The sequence below is a fragment of the Dendrobates tinctorius genome, unplaced genomic scaffold (assembly GCF_039654945.1).
Source record: "Dendrobates tinctorius isolate UK_male_01 unplaced genomic scaffold, ASM3965494v1 ptg000107l, whole genome shotgun sequence".
Lineage (NCBI taxonomy): Eukaryota > Metazoa > Chordata > Amphibia > Anura > Dendrobatidae > Dendrobates > Dendrobates tinctorius.
This window is the reverse complement of record NW_027361775.1, coordinates 39,652,645-39,667,569: the sequence shown is the minus strand read 5'-3', so window position 1 is coordinate 39,667,569 and position 14,925 is coordinate 39,652,645.

Genomic DNA, 14,925 nt, shown 5'->3' with positions numbered 1-14,925 from the left:
GGTATACACTATATACAGGTGAGATGACACACAGGTATACACGATATACAGGGCAGATGACATACAGGTATATACTATATACAGACGGAGATGACAAATCAAGTATATACTATATACAGGAGGAGATGATACACAGGTATACACTATATACAGGAGAAGATGACATACAGCAACAATTTATGTGCAATATAATCATTATAATTTGTTATAACTAACCACAGTTAGTTACTATGCCTGGGCAATGCCGGGCTCTTCAGCTAGTGGACTAATAAAGGTATCATCAATAGAGTTGAGCAAATTTTTCAAAATTCGGCTCCGACTATGATCGGCGGGTAATATTGTTTTTGTTTTGTTTTATTCGCCAAATACAAACGAATGTCATTGGAGTCAATGATAGTAGAAATGACTGAATATGTTTGGAACCTATCATCAAACATAAATTTGGCACGAATAGGGCACTAATATAGTACAAATATGGCAAATTCAGATTCGGCAACCGCTTCTGAACATATTCGCTCAATTCTAATTTTCAGTTTTTAATATGATGATTGGAGTGCTGCCATTCTTTGAACTATATTATTTTTGTATACTACTTAAAATCAAAAGAATAGTTCCCAGCCTGTAGTTTAAGCACAAGAGCAGATCATTGTGAGATTTGGGAATTAACCCCTCCTAATATCCACTGATCATTAACAGTGAAAGTAGTCAGCTAAGTCTACCACAATCCTGGTAACTCTTTGTATACATACATACTGCAGAGCATGTTGTAAGTCAAAGTACCAAGGAGTGATTCCAGCTACTGGAATTTGTGTATGCACCTATAACAGAAAGAAAGCTGCCAGTAGACATTAGAAATAGTTGATCAATTTTTGGGACTCTGTTCTAGTGTCCAGGTCAATGGTAACTGGTGACTAGACAAAAGGCCTTGGATTTGCTTATCTTCCGGCATCCCTGGTTCTGCATTTGATTTGTCGCTGGAGCAATGTTATCTGTGAAACGATATGTTTATGTGTCTTTCACAGAAAGGCTTTGGCATCAGCAGAGCCTTCATTTAAGTAAAAACACCAAGACTTAGACCTAGCAAGACCTGGTATTTATCATGGAGGATTCAAAGGGGGCTTAGACCAGAAAATGGAGCCCATTTCAAAAGGAGCAAGGCTGAGATGTTTAAAAGAAAATAGTCATTTTGTGTATGTGCATTATATTAGGAGGAGAAAAAAAATATTATTTATGCCAAAAAGGGCTGGGACAAATGGTAGGCAAAGGTAGGCGTCTGCAAAAAGAGCTATCTCATACCACTCTCTAGAGCACATGTCAAACTCTGGTCTGCAGGACAAAATTGGCCCGCAGGGTGAGAATATTTTGCCTGTGATGTCGGGTGAGCCCCCTGCCTGGCATCACATGTTCAACTGTATCAGCATCCTGGAGTACTATATAGGGGCCATTATACTGTATGGAAGGCAATATAGGTCCCATCAAACTGTGTGGAGGACTATGTGGGGCCATTATACTGTATGGAGGACTATGTGGGGCCCATTAGACTGTATGGAGGACTATTTGGGGTCAGTCATACTGAATAGAGGACTGTGTGGGGCCCATTATACTGTATGGAGGACTATTTGAGGTCAGTCATACTGAATGGAGGACTATGTGGGATCATTTATAATGTGTGTTGGGCTATGTGGGAATTACAGCTGGATAATCATACTGTGATTGTGTCACTAAACATTACTGGGGATGGTTGTTTGGGGGGGGTACAGTAGGGTCATCATACCATGCGTGTGGAGTGTACTGTGGAGGAATTGACTGAGGGGGAATATTACTGCACTTGGGAGGCACTTTTGTTTTTCATACTTTATTATTTGCATTATTTCAAGTTTTTTCAATTTTTTTGTTATTACATATTTAAATTAAGCTATTGGGCCACATGCTTTTTACTACTCTTACATAACATGTTATATTTTTCCAATATTTAGTTCTAAACTCAATTAAAATGTGCTTTGTTCGTAGGACAACACCTTCAAGTTTGTTTCCGTCTGAAAAGGTTTATATTCAATGAAAAACTGCCTCGATTGTAGAACTTTTTTCAATAAATATCACGGACGGCCCGCGACTTTGTCCAACCTATTAATTTTGGTCCTCTGTGTATTAGCGTTTAACATCCCTGCAGCTAGAGGGTAAATTTTGGATTAAAAAAAATCATTATTACTGTTTGCATACTGCACCGTTGATTCTGCTAGTCAACTCTGAGTGCTGTTGGAATTGCAGCACAATGAAGGCTTGGGCGCTGGCAAGCCAGTGATAATTATTGTTGTACAGTGGCTTGTTAAGGTATTAACCCCCCTTGGCTTTTTACTTATTTTGTCACAAAACAATTTGGGTTTTTGTAATCCGATTCGTGTGTGGTGTATCACCACTAAATAGTCTAAGCGGTGAAGTTAAGTGAGAAAAATATAGGTATAAATCAAATTTATGGGATTAAATTTATGTGATCAAATAACTAAAAATTGGCATGTGCATATGTCTTCATCTTTTATGTGATAAAGGCCCTAAAAATTTCTGGTGCACGCAATTAACTTCATAAGTCACGTGCTTAGTGTAAGAAAGTCTACCTGTGTCACATGGTCTGTCAGTATATACAAAACTTTTATTGAAAAGCCATAGAGGCTCCAACATCATGAAGCAAGAGGCACCACTATCCAAACAACACCATAAAGATGAAGGACATCTCCAAACACTTCAGAGACAAAGCCGTTAAGGAGTACAGAAGTACAAGTCAAGGTTGGGTTACAAAATACAAAGAAAATTCCAATCTCTGATGATCCCCTGGAGCACCATCAATTCCATTATCAAATGGAAAGAACATGGAACCATAACAAACCTACCAAGAGAGGATCTCCCATCAAAACTCTCAGCCGGGGCATGTAGGTCATTAATTAGAGAAGCACCACAGAGACCAAAGGTAACCCTGAAGATGCTGCACAGTTCCCAAGCAAAGACTGAAGTACTAGTCCATGCAACCACAATAAGTGTCAGGATTCTTGATTCCCTGTCAATCTTTTGTGCTTTATAGCCCTTTTCCAAGATTGCATCTGCTGCCTCCCTCCTGCTCATGTGATCCACCTTTCCTGCTTTATAACTCTAGTTTGCCTTACAGTCCATGCTTGTGAATTCTGATTGAATCCCAGGCTCTGTGCTGCAAGAGACTGCTCCTCTCCAGAAGATCTGGTGTAACACATAAGCTCGACTTGCTTCAGCTAATTTTGTCTGTGTACAGTGGCAGTGTATTTGACTGTTCTTGACATCTTATAGGCTTACAGCTCTGCACTGTTTTCAGGACTATTACTCAGAGCTCAGAGACTGGCTGCCCTGTTGTGAACTGTGTCTTATTATCAGCATTCCCTAGTGTGTGTCTCTCCCAAGAGACTATACTTGCAGCAGTACTGCATATGAACTACTTCTATTATCTCCCTGCTTGCAGTTTATTCTTGACTGTTGCTCACTTGCTATACCTACATTTATTTGTGTAATACATACTTGTTACCGTACTCTTGTTCAGTTGACTCGTTTGTCTGAAGCCAAGAGGTTCCTGAGTGTTCCACTAAAATTGTTACAGGATACAGAAGCCAAATAAGCTGCTGAGACAATTGCTGCTAAGCCTAAATTAGAACAGTTGTTTTCCATGATTAGATCTCTGCAAGAAGATGTGGAGGGTCTGCAAAGCAAGTTAGGAGGCTTGGAACGTAATCAGCAGGTGTTTGGAAAGACTCTGCAGGATCGAAGTACTCAAATGGCCACTCAGGAAAACAAAGCTAAAAGCATTGAGACCCATTATGGACAGGCCTTTCAGGACTTAAGTGAACAGATGGTGACATGAGTGGCCTCACCTCCTGGGCAACCACAGGCAGCCAGTCCACCTAGCTGCCATCATTCCGATACAATGGCAATCACGACAAATTTAATGGTTTTGTAAATCAGTGTATGTTGTATTTTGATGTGCACGCTGACCGCTTTCACACTGATCAATCTAAGGTGCTATGTATCATCATGTTATTGACATCAAGTGCACTTGCCTGGGCATGATCCACATCTAAATGTATTGGATAATTTTTTGGCTGCTATGGCATTAATGTTTGATGACACTAACCGCCACGACTCTGCTGCGACCACCTTACTGTCCTTACGCCAGGGTAAACGTTCAGTTATTGAATATGGCACTGATTTTAGAAGGGATTTTTATGCCTAATTGCCCATCTTTAGGAGAGGTCTGTCTAGCATTATAAAGAAAGAGCTAGCTCTCCACAAGAGCTAGTAATATTTATTCAACATTGTGTACGCATAGACATTCGCCTTACTAAGCGTAGACAGGAGAAATTGGCGGTATTTAATCGTCTGTCTAACTTTTCCCTACCTCCCAAAGAATCTGCAGGTAAAACAACTTGGGAGACAAAGGTAGTGCCTATGCAAATTGACTCAATGCAGAGACATGAGAGTAATGAACGCTGGGAGCACCACCTCCGGGAAAGTCAATGCTTCTATTGTGGCCAGTCAGACAACTTACTAATCAACTGTCTCAAGCGGCCTAATAGCGGTAGGGGAATATGATAACTGTGATGATGAATCAGATGTCTCTGAATTTAGCCTACCGTTGAATGCTGTATTCCATTCTCACTCTATGACTACTCCTTCCAGGGAGCAGAAGGAAAAGAACTCTCACTGTTCACTCCCTATTAAGATCTTGTGTTCTGGACAATGGATCTCTAGTGCAGCCATGATTGATTCTGGCGCAGGGGGTAATTTTATGGATATTGCATTTGCCAAGGAACACATTATAGAGATTCAGCATAGAGCCTCTCCAATTGCCATGGAGACGGTGGATGGGTCAGCTTTAATCTCTGGGCCTGTTGATCAGGAGACTGTACCTCTTGTCATTTTGTTGGAGAAGCAAAACAAAAATAAAGGAATGCTAATTGGTAGCAGGGAATATATATTCAATGGTGAATCCACTAATAGTGCATAAAGTGAGGTAGAGTGAAAATAGGAGTGGTGTCACTGCTGCCAACGTGTATGGACCTAGTGAAAAAACAATGGAGAGTTGGAAAATTGCAAAAGAGAACTGAGCAACCGAAGAAAAACCGATCATGTAGTCCAAGATGTTAAATCTTAAAACACATATAGCTTATTAATTGATCAGGTAAAAATATAGCAGAAAAAAGACCAATGCAGAAGTAAAATACAAATGTTAAAAATAGGGACCCTACATCTAGCAATAGAAATGAATGTTGAAGTACAAGGTATCAAGCATTTAATTGTATGTGTTAATGAATAATTAGGGATGAGCGAGCATAATCGTGGGTATTCTGTACTCGGCGAGTAGTGAAGTACTCGCGGTACTCGGAACATAGTGAGTATTTCACTACTCGTCTCACACTACTCGGATCTCCAGCCCAGCATTTGCCAATTCTGCAGCCTTCTTGGTTGTGAGCGGCATTACTATGATTGGCTGGCAGCCCAGCGTCATAGCCAATGAGTCATCATAGCCTGGCTGTATATAAGCCCTGCCTCCACCATGTTCTGCACATTGCATGCAGAACACAGCTAGTGTAGGGAGAGTGTGAGCAGCTGCTAGGGAGAGTTTGTGTTTGTTTCTGCAAATCATCCAGAAATCCTCTGTAAAACCCAAAAGCTATTTTCAGAGCTGAAAGTATAAGGTCAAGGACTGAGTAGTGACAGTTTTCCCTGCTATTTTTGGGGTCACATGTACCCCTGCAGGGCAGATTTTTTGTGCTGTTGCGGTGCTGTGTTAACAGCGAATAGGACGCACGGTACTGCACAACTGACACGGAGCCAGCACTGCTGTCTTGTGTGGTGACTGGGGTGCGTAATCTCGCCTTAAACCTCAGGGCAATTTTTTAGTGGCAGCACCGCTGTCTTGTGTGATGACTGTTTTGTAGGGTCCAGCAGACAATTACTCGCATTTTCCATTGACTATCATTGGACTTGTTAATCGTACCAAACACCCGAGTATTACGGTATACTCGGTATGAGTATAGTGAGTCCGAATACTTCAGTACTCACTCATCCCTATGAATAATACATATGATAACACCAAGGCAGAATTTGAGGTATAAGTGTGGTAAAAAATACGGTAAAAAGATAATAAAAAAAATAAGTAGTCAAAATGACTCAGAGCATTCATACAGTGTTATCTGTCTACAAAGTGCATAGATGTAAAGAAAATAAGGTGCCAGTGCAACCAAACACCAATAGGTGTCAGTGTGTACATATCATGTATACATGTGTATCGAGAAACCAAAAGAAAGAGACCATGTACAAAATATAAAAGAAGTCAAGCCAGAGTTGGGTATAACTTACACTGCTACTGAGGTCTCAGTCTCCTGGATGGCGTCCTCTCCAACGTGCGTTTCGGCACGCTGCCTTCATCAGGAGGTAGCATCATTAGGAGTCTGGAAGTATAAATGCACAAATAGGCCAATCAAAAGAGATGGTGTGTAGAAGTGTGCCAAAAGAAATGTAGGGGGCATAGTTACTGTATTAATGATATAGTGGTGTACAGAAGTCAATAGGAGTAATGGATGTGATGGTTAGATCAATAATGCTGCAACACCTAGGAGACTACTCCACGTCACTGGAAGCACCGCAACACGTTACAGGTCAGGTGGTCCAGCAGTGTCAGGCACAGCGAAGCGGCCAACAAAGCATCCCAGACAATTGAGTCGGGGAGGCCGGGTTGAGGAGAGAGGCAACCAGGAAGGACGCGTCATATATTCCAGGCAACGGACGTCACATGACCGCACCAGGACACATGGAGACGCGGCCAAACGAGGAGGACCCAAAGCGACTCTGCCACACACGTGCACCGCGATCCACAAGCTGGAGAGTAAACAAAAAATAGCTATATGAATAAATACTGTAGTGTATGGGAAGTATATAAGAATGAGGGGCAAATGAAACAAAGAAGTGTAAAAATTATAGTGAGAATATATAATATAAAAAATAAAAAATAAATATAAAGAAAATACAAAAAATGTGCAGGGCACCAATAAGTAGATAATATCAGTGACATTGTGAAGGGGAAATGGTAACATATAAAGAATATAAAAAGTAAATAGCAAGCACAAATATATAAATAATAAATATAACATTATGAAGGGGAAATAGTGCATGAGTGCAAAGCACAAACAATGACATACAAGAAACACAATATATACTAATAAAAATAGTATGATTGATAAAGTGAGGAATAGAAAATTAATAGTAATTCTATTCTTTCTTTGTTTCAGCCTGGGTATTCAATATTTATTTAGGGAAGAAGATATGGATCCATAGATCGGCAACCTCCAGATGCCTCCATAGGTCACACAGAGTGATATACAACCGGTATACTGAAAAAATATAATAGAGGAAAGAAATAAGAAACTAGAAACCAGGTAAGTAGCATATCATTGACACACCTAAAAGAATATGTATAATATGATAAAAATGATACAATATAATAGAATAAAAACATTTAATTTAAAATATATAAAACTAAAAAATAAAAAATAATAATGAAAAATAAAAAATGAAAAACCCAACCTAAGAACACAGTCATCAGAGAAAAGAAGCAAAACTATTGTTTTCAGTAAGACTCATTAAGACCAAGCGGGTGGACTGTGTTCAAGGTCCAGAACCATTTAGTCTCGCGCTGTGTCAGTTTGTGACATGTTCCCGAATATGTACTTTAAGTTGTCTTGTGGTAAGACATATATTATGTGGCACGGACAGGTAGCAAAATAGACAACTGCTTTAGAAGTACATATGATATGATGTCTGATCTTATATGTCCGAGTGCCATCATGGTTAAAAAAAGTACTTGTGCGTTCCTCATTCGGACAAGCAACACAGCTGCCACATGGGGAGCAGCCTGTGTCCGGAGAGGGAAAGTTATCCAAAAATGTAGTTGTAGGGGTTGCCACATAGTGACTTTTAGCATGGCGAAATATGATTTGGGGCTTATCAGGTAAATAAATAGCCAGAGTGGGGTCTGCACATAAGATGGGCCATGACTAGGCAAGACATTGTCTCATAATGTCCGCCTGAGCGTTATACTTAGTAAAGAACCTCACTCAGTTATTTTCATCAGATACTTTAGTTGAATAGAGTAGTTCATTACGTGATGAATATTTAGCTCTATAATAAGGTCTCTTGACCATACGGTGGCTGTAGCCACGATCATGAAGTCTGGACCTTAGGTCTTGTGCTTGTTTTTCAAAATCCTCGTTAGACGAGCAGATTCTCCTCAGCTGGAGAAATTGACCAGTTTGGACTGATTTGATTGCAGAAGATGGATGAGCAGATGTGGCATGTAATAATGAATTGACAGAAGTAGGTTTGCGAAATATGTCCATTTGTATAGTATTATTTGCATCACGTTTAATACTGAAATCAAGCAAATCAATTGAGGTAGAATGAGCAAAGTGCGTCAAGTGGATATTAAAACTGTTGTCATTGAGCATAGAAATGAAAGATACAAGTGATTCCAAGGTGCCCTACCAACAAAAGAGTACATCAATGTACCATGCCCAAAAAAGGACACTTGTATTTCTCATTTCTATGCTCAATGACAACTATCAACTGGGAGACCAAAGACATTACATTTCCAATAAGGAGTGATTCAGTATTAATGGAAACTGTTCTGAAGTCCCTTGATTCGGAAACTCCTTAACCGGTATTTACTTTACCTTCTGAATACAAGGAATTCTCTGACATCTGTAATAAGAAGAAAGCAGATCAGCTTCCTCCACAGAGGCATTATGATTGTCCTATTAAGTTGCATCCAAGGGCAGCGATTCCTTTAAGTAACGTACATCCGTTGGCGGCTCCTGAGCTCCAAGCTTTGAAGGAGTATAGAGATGAAAATTTGGCCAAGTGCTTTATATGTCCTTCTTTCTCACCAGCAGGGGTGCCTATCTTTTTTGTAAAAAAGAAGGATGGGACCTTAAGACCCTGTATCGATTATCGGGAACTCAATAAGTTGACCATTCAAAATTGGTATCCTTTGCCTTTGATTCCAGAATTATTGGAGAGTATCCATCATGCCAAAGTATTCTCTAAACTGGATCTTCACGGGATGTATAGTCTAATACGTATCTGTCCATGTGATGAATGGAAGACGGCATTCAGATGTCGGTATGGACATTTTGGATACTTGGTGATTCCTTTTGGGCTGTGCAATGCTCATGCAACTTTTCAACAACTTGCCAAAAATATTTTTAGAGATTTACTGGAACAGTTTGTTGTGATCTATCTGGACGACATTTTAATTTTTTCTGACGCTCTACAGGAACATCAAGAACACGTCAAATTGGTTTTGAGGCGTTTGCAAGAGAACCATCTTTATATCAAGCCGGAGAAGTATGAGTGTCAGCGTTCTGAGATTCAATTCTTAGGTTTGTCATCTCTCCCCAGGGGCTAAACATAATTGAAACTGCAAGGAAAAAAGCGCAATAGGGTCTTATCTGAGAAAACCAAGATATCAAACAATAATTTATACTCACCGTATATAGGAGAGTAACAGGCATAAAGAAACGCGGTCAGCTTGCTGCACATCCAAATGACCACGCTGTGGCCATAAATCTTCAGATTCACTAGTAGGATTTTTTATGGATTAAAACGTGCGCTGCCAGACCATCACTCCTCACAAGTTGTGTACTTAATATATTTATTTCCCAACGCAGGAAGAGGTTTTATGACCTCGAAACGCGTTGGGAAATAAATATATTAAGTACACAACTTGTGAGGAGTGATGGTCTGGCAGCGCACGTTTTAATCCATAAAAAATCCTACTAGTGAATCAGGGGCTAAACATGGAATCCGGTAAGATTCAAGCAATCCTTGATTGGACGTTGCCTAAGAATGTTAAAGAAGTTCAGCCCTTTATCAGCTTTGCAAATTTTTATAGACGTTTCATTCTAAACTTTTCAGAGATTGTCCATCCCATCACTTCTCTGACTAAGGCTAGTGTCACACTAGCGCATGGAGAAGCTGTCGAGGGATGCAGACTTCCTTTGTGAAGCTCCGCCCCCTGGCGCCTTTTCCGTTCAGCTCCGCCTATGTCGGCATGCGGCCTGTGTACCCTATCTTTAGCATTGGGTACGCAGACCATGCCAATGCATGCAGATGCCTCCGCATGTGTCGTTTTGATGGTGCAGCGACCGAACCAAAATGCAACATGCATTCGGCACAGGTCGCCGCACCATCAAAATGACACAAGCGGAGGCATCTGCATACAGCGCACCCAATGCTAAAGATAGGGTACGCAGGCCGTATGCCGACATAGGCGGAGCTGAACGGAGGAGGCGCGGCAGGGGGTGGAGCTTCACTGAGGAAGTCTGCATCGCTCCGCACCTCCTCCATACACTAGTGTGAAACTAGCCTAAGAAGGAGAGATCCTTAAAGTGATCTTCTCAGGCTCAGGAAGCTTCTGATCAGCTTAAGTCATTTGTTTCACCTGGACACAGCACTTCCATTCATCGTGGAGGTGGACGCTTATGATTGGGTGATGGGAGCCATTCTCTCACAAAGAACTGGAGAGAAGGCTCTGTAACATCCTGGTGCTTTCTTTTCCTGTAGACACCCCTGCAGAGAGGAACTACAACATGGGAGACAAGGAACTTCTGGCAATTATTGCGGCCTTTAAGGAATGGAGGCAGCATCTGTAAGGGGCCACACAACAGTTTGTAGTGCTGACTGATCATTACAATTTAGAGTTCTTCAGATCTGCTAAATGTCTGCCCCCACATCAGGCTCGGTGGAACTTATTTTTAAACCAATTTAATTTTGTTATTTCGTAACATCAAGGTTACCGTAATGGGAAGGCTGATGCTTTGTCCTGAATCCATTCTATGGATTCCGTACCTGGCTCCCCACCCAAGACCATTTTATCGGATACCAAATTCATCGGAGTAATCCATGATCCATACATGTGGATGGAGATCAAGAAGTCCTATGACACTGATGTATTTCTTGCTAACCCGCCTGTGGATCTTAATCTTGTCCTTAAGGGAGGCTTGTGGTTCCATGACCGACATTTCTACATTCCTGAGGCCGTACGTCTACAGATCATTAAATTGGTACATGACTCCAAGTTGGCTGGTCATAGGGGGGTACAGAAGAAACAAGAATTCCTGAGCCGATTTTTCTGGTGGTCTACTTGCCTGAAGGATACTAAGGACTATGTTCTCTCTTACGAGGTATGTGCTTGTTATAAGACTCCTTGTGCTTCTCAAGCAGGTCTACTTCAACCAATACCGGTTCCATCTCGTCCGTGGGAGTCAATCTCTATGGACTTCATTGTGGATCTTCATACATCTGGTGGCATGAATATGATCCTGTGATCCTCGTGGTGGTTGATCGTCTGACTAAGGCTGCTCATTTTGTTCCATGTGCTGGCCTCCCCTTGGCTAAGAAGACTGTGAACTTAGTGATACAGAATATTTTTCAGCTGCATGGGGTTCCAGATGAAGTTATCACTGACCGTGGAGTACAATTCACCTCAGGATTCTGGAAGGGATTTTGTTCTGCACTTAATATTAATGTTCGTCTTTCTTCCGCATATCACCCTCAGACGAATGGTCAAACCGAGCAAACCAATCAGACTTTGGAGCAATATCTACGATGCTACGTCTGCCATCTTCAGGATGATTGGCTGGAACTACTTCCTCTAGCAATATCTACAATAATTCTCAGAATGCCTCAAATAGGGTAACGCCTTTCTTCGCTAATCTAGATTATCATCCTAGCATCTTTATTAGATCTCCGATGGATGTTCCAGCAGTGGAGAGGTTGAGTGCTTTGAGGGAGAATCTAGAAGCTCTTAAAAAATCATTAACTTCAGCTCAGGAATGATACAAGAGATCGACTGATAGATTTTGTAAGTCTGGACCCATGTTCAAGGTAGGACCCAGTGAGGTTATCCACTAAGAATCGAAGACTGAACATTCCTTCACAGAAACTGGGACAGAAGTTCATCGGTCCTTCCAAGATCAGCGTTATCATGAGTTCTGTTGCCTGCCATCTAAAACTGCTAAGGACTATGAAGGTACACCCAGTATTTCATGTCTCTCTATTGAAGCCTGTCTCCCCTAATAGCTTCCAGGGACATGTTGTGCCCCCTCAACAACCCGTACTGGTAGATGGGCAGGAACAATTCTTAGTGGATGAAATAATTGATTCCAGGATTCGCAGAATTCGACTTCAGTAACTTATAAGATGGCAGGGGTATCAACCTGAGGAGGATTCTTGGGAACCCGTGGCTAACATCTGTGCCCCATAGAAGGTTACTCTGTTCCATCAAAGATACCCTAAGAAACCAGGTCTGGGATTGTCCTGATGCCGCTGTTAAGGAGGGAGTAAAGTCAGGTCTTTGGATTCCCTGTTCATCTTTTGTGCTTTATAGCCCTTTTTCAAGATGGTGTCTGCTGCCTTGCTCCTGCTCATGTGATCTGCCTTCCCTACTTTAAAACCTTAGTTTGCCTTCCAGTCCATACTTGTGAATTATGCTTGAATCCCAAGCTCTGTGAGGCAAGAGACTACTTCTCTCCGGAAGATCTGGTTCAGCCTTTCTAGCAAACCTCTCCAGTTCTCAGTGTTGCACTTGCAACAAGTTGTGTGTTTGTGTTCTCTGCATCTGCCTCAGCCTGCCTGGTTAGGACATGCAAGCTTGGCCTGCTTCAGCTAATTTTATCTGTGTGCAGCGGCAGTAAATTTGACTGTTCTGGACTTCCTAAGAGGCTCACAGCTCTGTGCTGTTTTCGGGACTCTTATTCAGAGACTGCCTACCCTGTTGTGACGTCCAAAGCGTTACTGCTCTAGAGGAGATCTGCATGGAGGAATGGGCCAACATACCACCAACAGTGTGTGCCAACCTTGTGAAGACTTACAGAAAATGTTTGACCTCTGTCCTTGCTGTATTATTCCCTTTACCCCCAACGGTGGTTTGCACGTTCATGACCGGGCCAATTTTTACAATTCTGACCACTGTCCCTTTATGAGGTAATAACTCTGAAACGCTTCCATGGATCCTGGTGATTCTGACAATGTTTTCTCATGACATATTGTACTTCATGCCAGTGGTAAAATTTCATTCATATAACTTGCGTTTATTTGTGAAAAAAATGGAAATTTGGTGAAAATTTAGAAAATTTCGCAATTTTCCAACTTTGAATTTTTATGCCCTTAAATCACAGAGATATGGCACACAAAAAACTTAATAAGTAACATTTCCCACATGTTTACTTTACATCAGCACAATTTTGGAACCAAAATTTTTTCTTGTTAGGAAGTTATAAGGGTTAGAAATTAACCAGCGATTTCTCATTTTTGTAACACACAGGGGAACCAAGAATATATCCGACGGCTTGCAAGACCAGTCCCAAGGTATTTGAGGGATCAGGTCATCCCTCACAGGTTCCTGGACTGGTGATGTCATTAGGGCCATCCCCAGGACCAGGCCAGATGGTGTTGCAGTAACCCCATGATGACTGACAGAGGGGCGGAGCCTGCGCCCACCAGATGCCTGCGCAGGAGCCACTTCTCTATCACCACCATAACTCACGGGCGGACCACGGCGCCTCCCAGTGGCCGAGGCAGGAACAGCCGTCCCCGAGTCTGACAGTGAAGTGGCGGTCTGGCGCCTCCTAGTGGTCGTGACCGGAACAGCAGGCCTCGAATCCAACGGTGTCGTGACAGACCGGCGCCTCCTAGTGGCTAAAGCTGGGACCATAGGCCCTGAGTCTGACGGCGACGTAATAGAACCACGGCGCCTCCCAGTGGCCGAGGCAGGAACAGCCGTCCCCGAGTCTGACGGCGAAGTGGCGGCCCGGCACCTCCTAGTGGCTGCGACCGGAACAGCAGGACCCAAATCTGACGGAGACGTGACAGGAAGTAGCGCCATTTGACTTTTTTGACTGGAATTAAGATCGGACACCGTGTCGCGTTGGAAAGCCCCTGATGTACCAAAACAGTGGAAACCCCCCACAAATGACACCATTTTGGAAACTAGACCCCCCAAGGAACTTATCTAGATGTGTGGCGAGAACTTTGAATCCCCAAGGGCTTCACAGAAGTTTATAACGTACAGCCGTACAATTAAAAAAGCAAATTTTTTCCACAAAAATGATCTTTTTACCCTCAATTTTTATTTTTTCAAGGGTAACAGGACCCTAAAAAATATTGTGCAATTTGTCCTGAGTACGCTGATACCCCATATGTGGGGGTAAACCACTATTTGGGCGCATGGCAGAGCTCAGAAGGGAAGTAGCGCCATTTGACTTTTTTGACTGGAATTAAGATCGGACACCATGTCGCGTTTGGAAAGCCCCTGATGTACCAAAACAGTGGAAACCCCCCACAAATGACACCATTTTGGAAACTAGACCCCCTAAGGAACTTATCTAGATGTCTGGTGAGCACTTTGAACCCCCCAGTGCATCATAGAAGCTTATCACGCCCAGGCATGAAAATAAAAAAATCATATTTTTTCCACAAACATGATCTTTTAGTCCCCAATTTTTTCATTTTCCCAAGGGTAACAGGAGAAATTGGACCCCAAAAGTTGTTGTCCAATTTGTCCTGAGTACCCTGATACCCGATATGTGGGAGAAAACTACTGTATGGGCACACGTCGGGGCTCGGAAGGGAAGTAGTGACGTTTTGGAATGCAGACTTTGATGGATTGGTTTGCGGGTGTCATGTCGCATTTGGAGAGCCTCTGATGTGCCTAAACTATTGAAACTCCCCACAAGTGACCCCATTTTGGAAACTAGACCCCCCCACGGAACTTATCCAGATGTGTGTTGAGCACTTTGAACCCCCCAGTGCTTCACAGAAGTTTATAATGCCCGAACGTGAAAATAAAAAAAT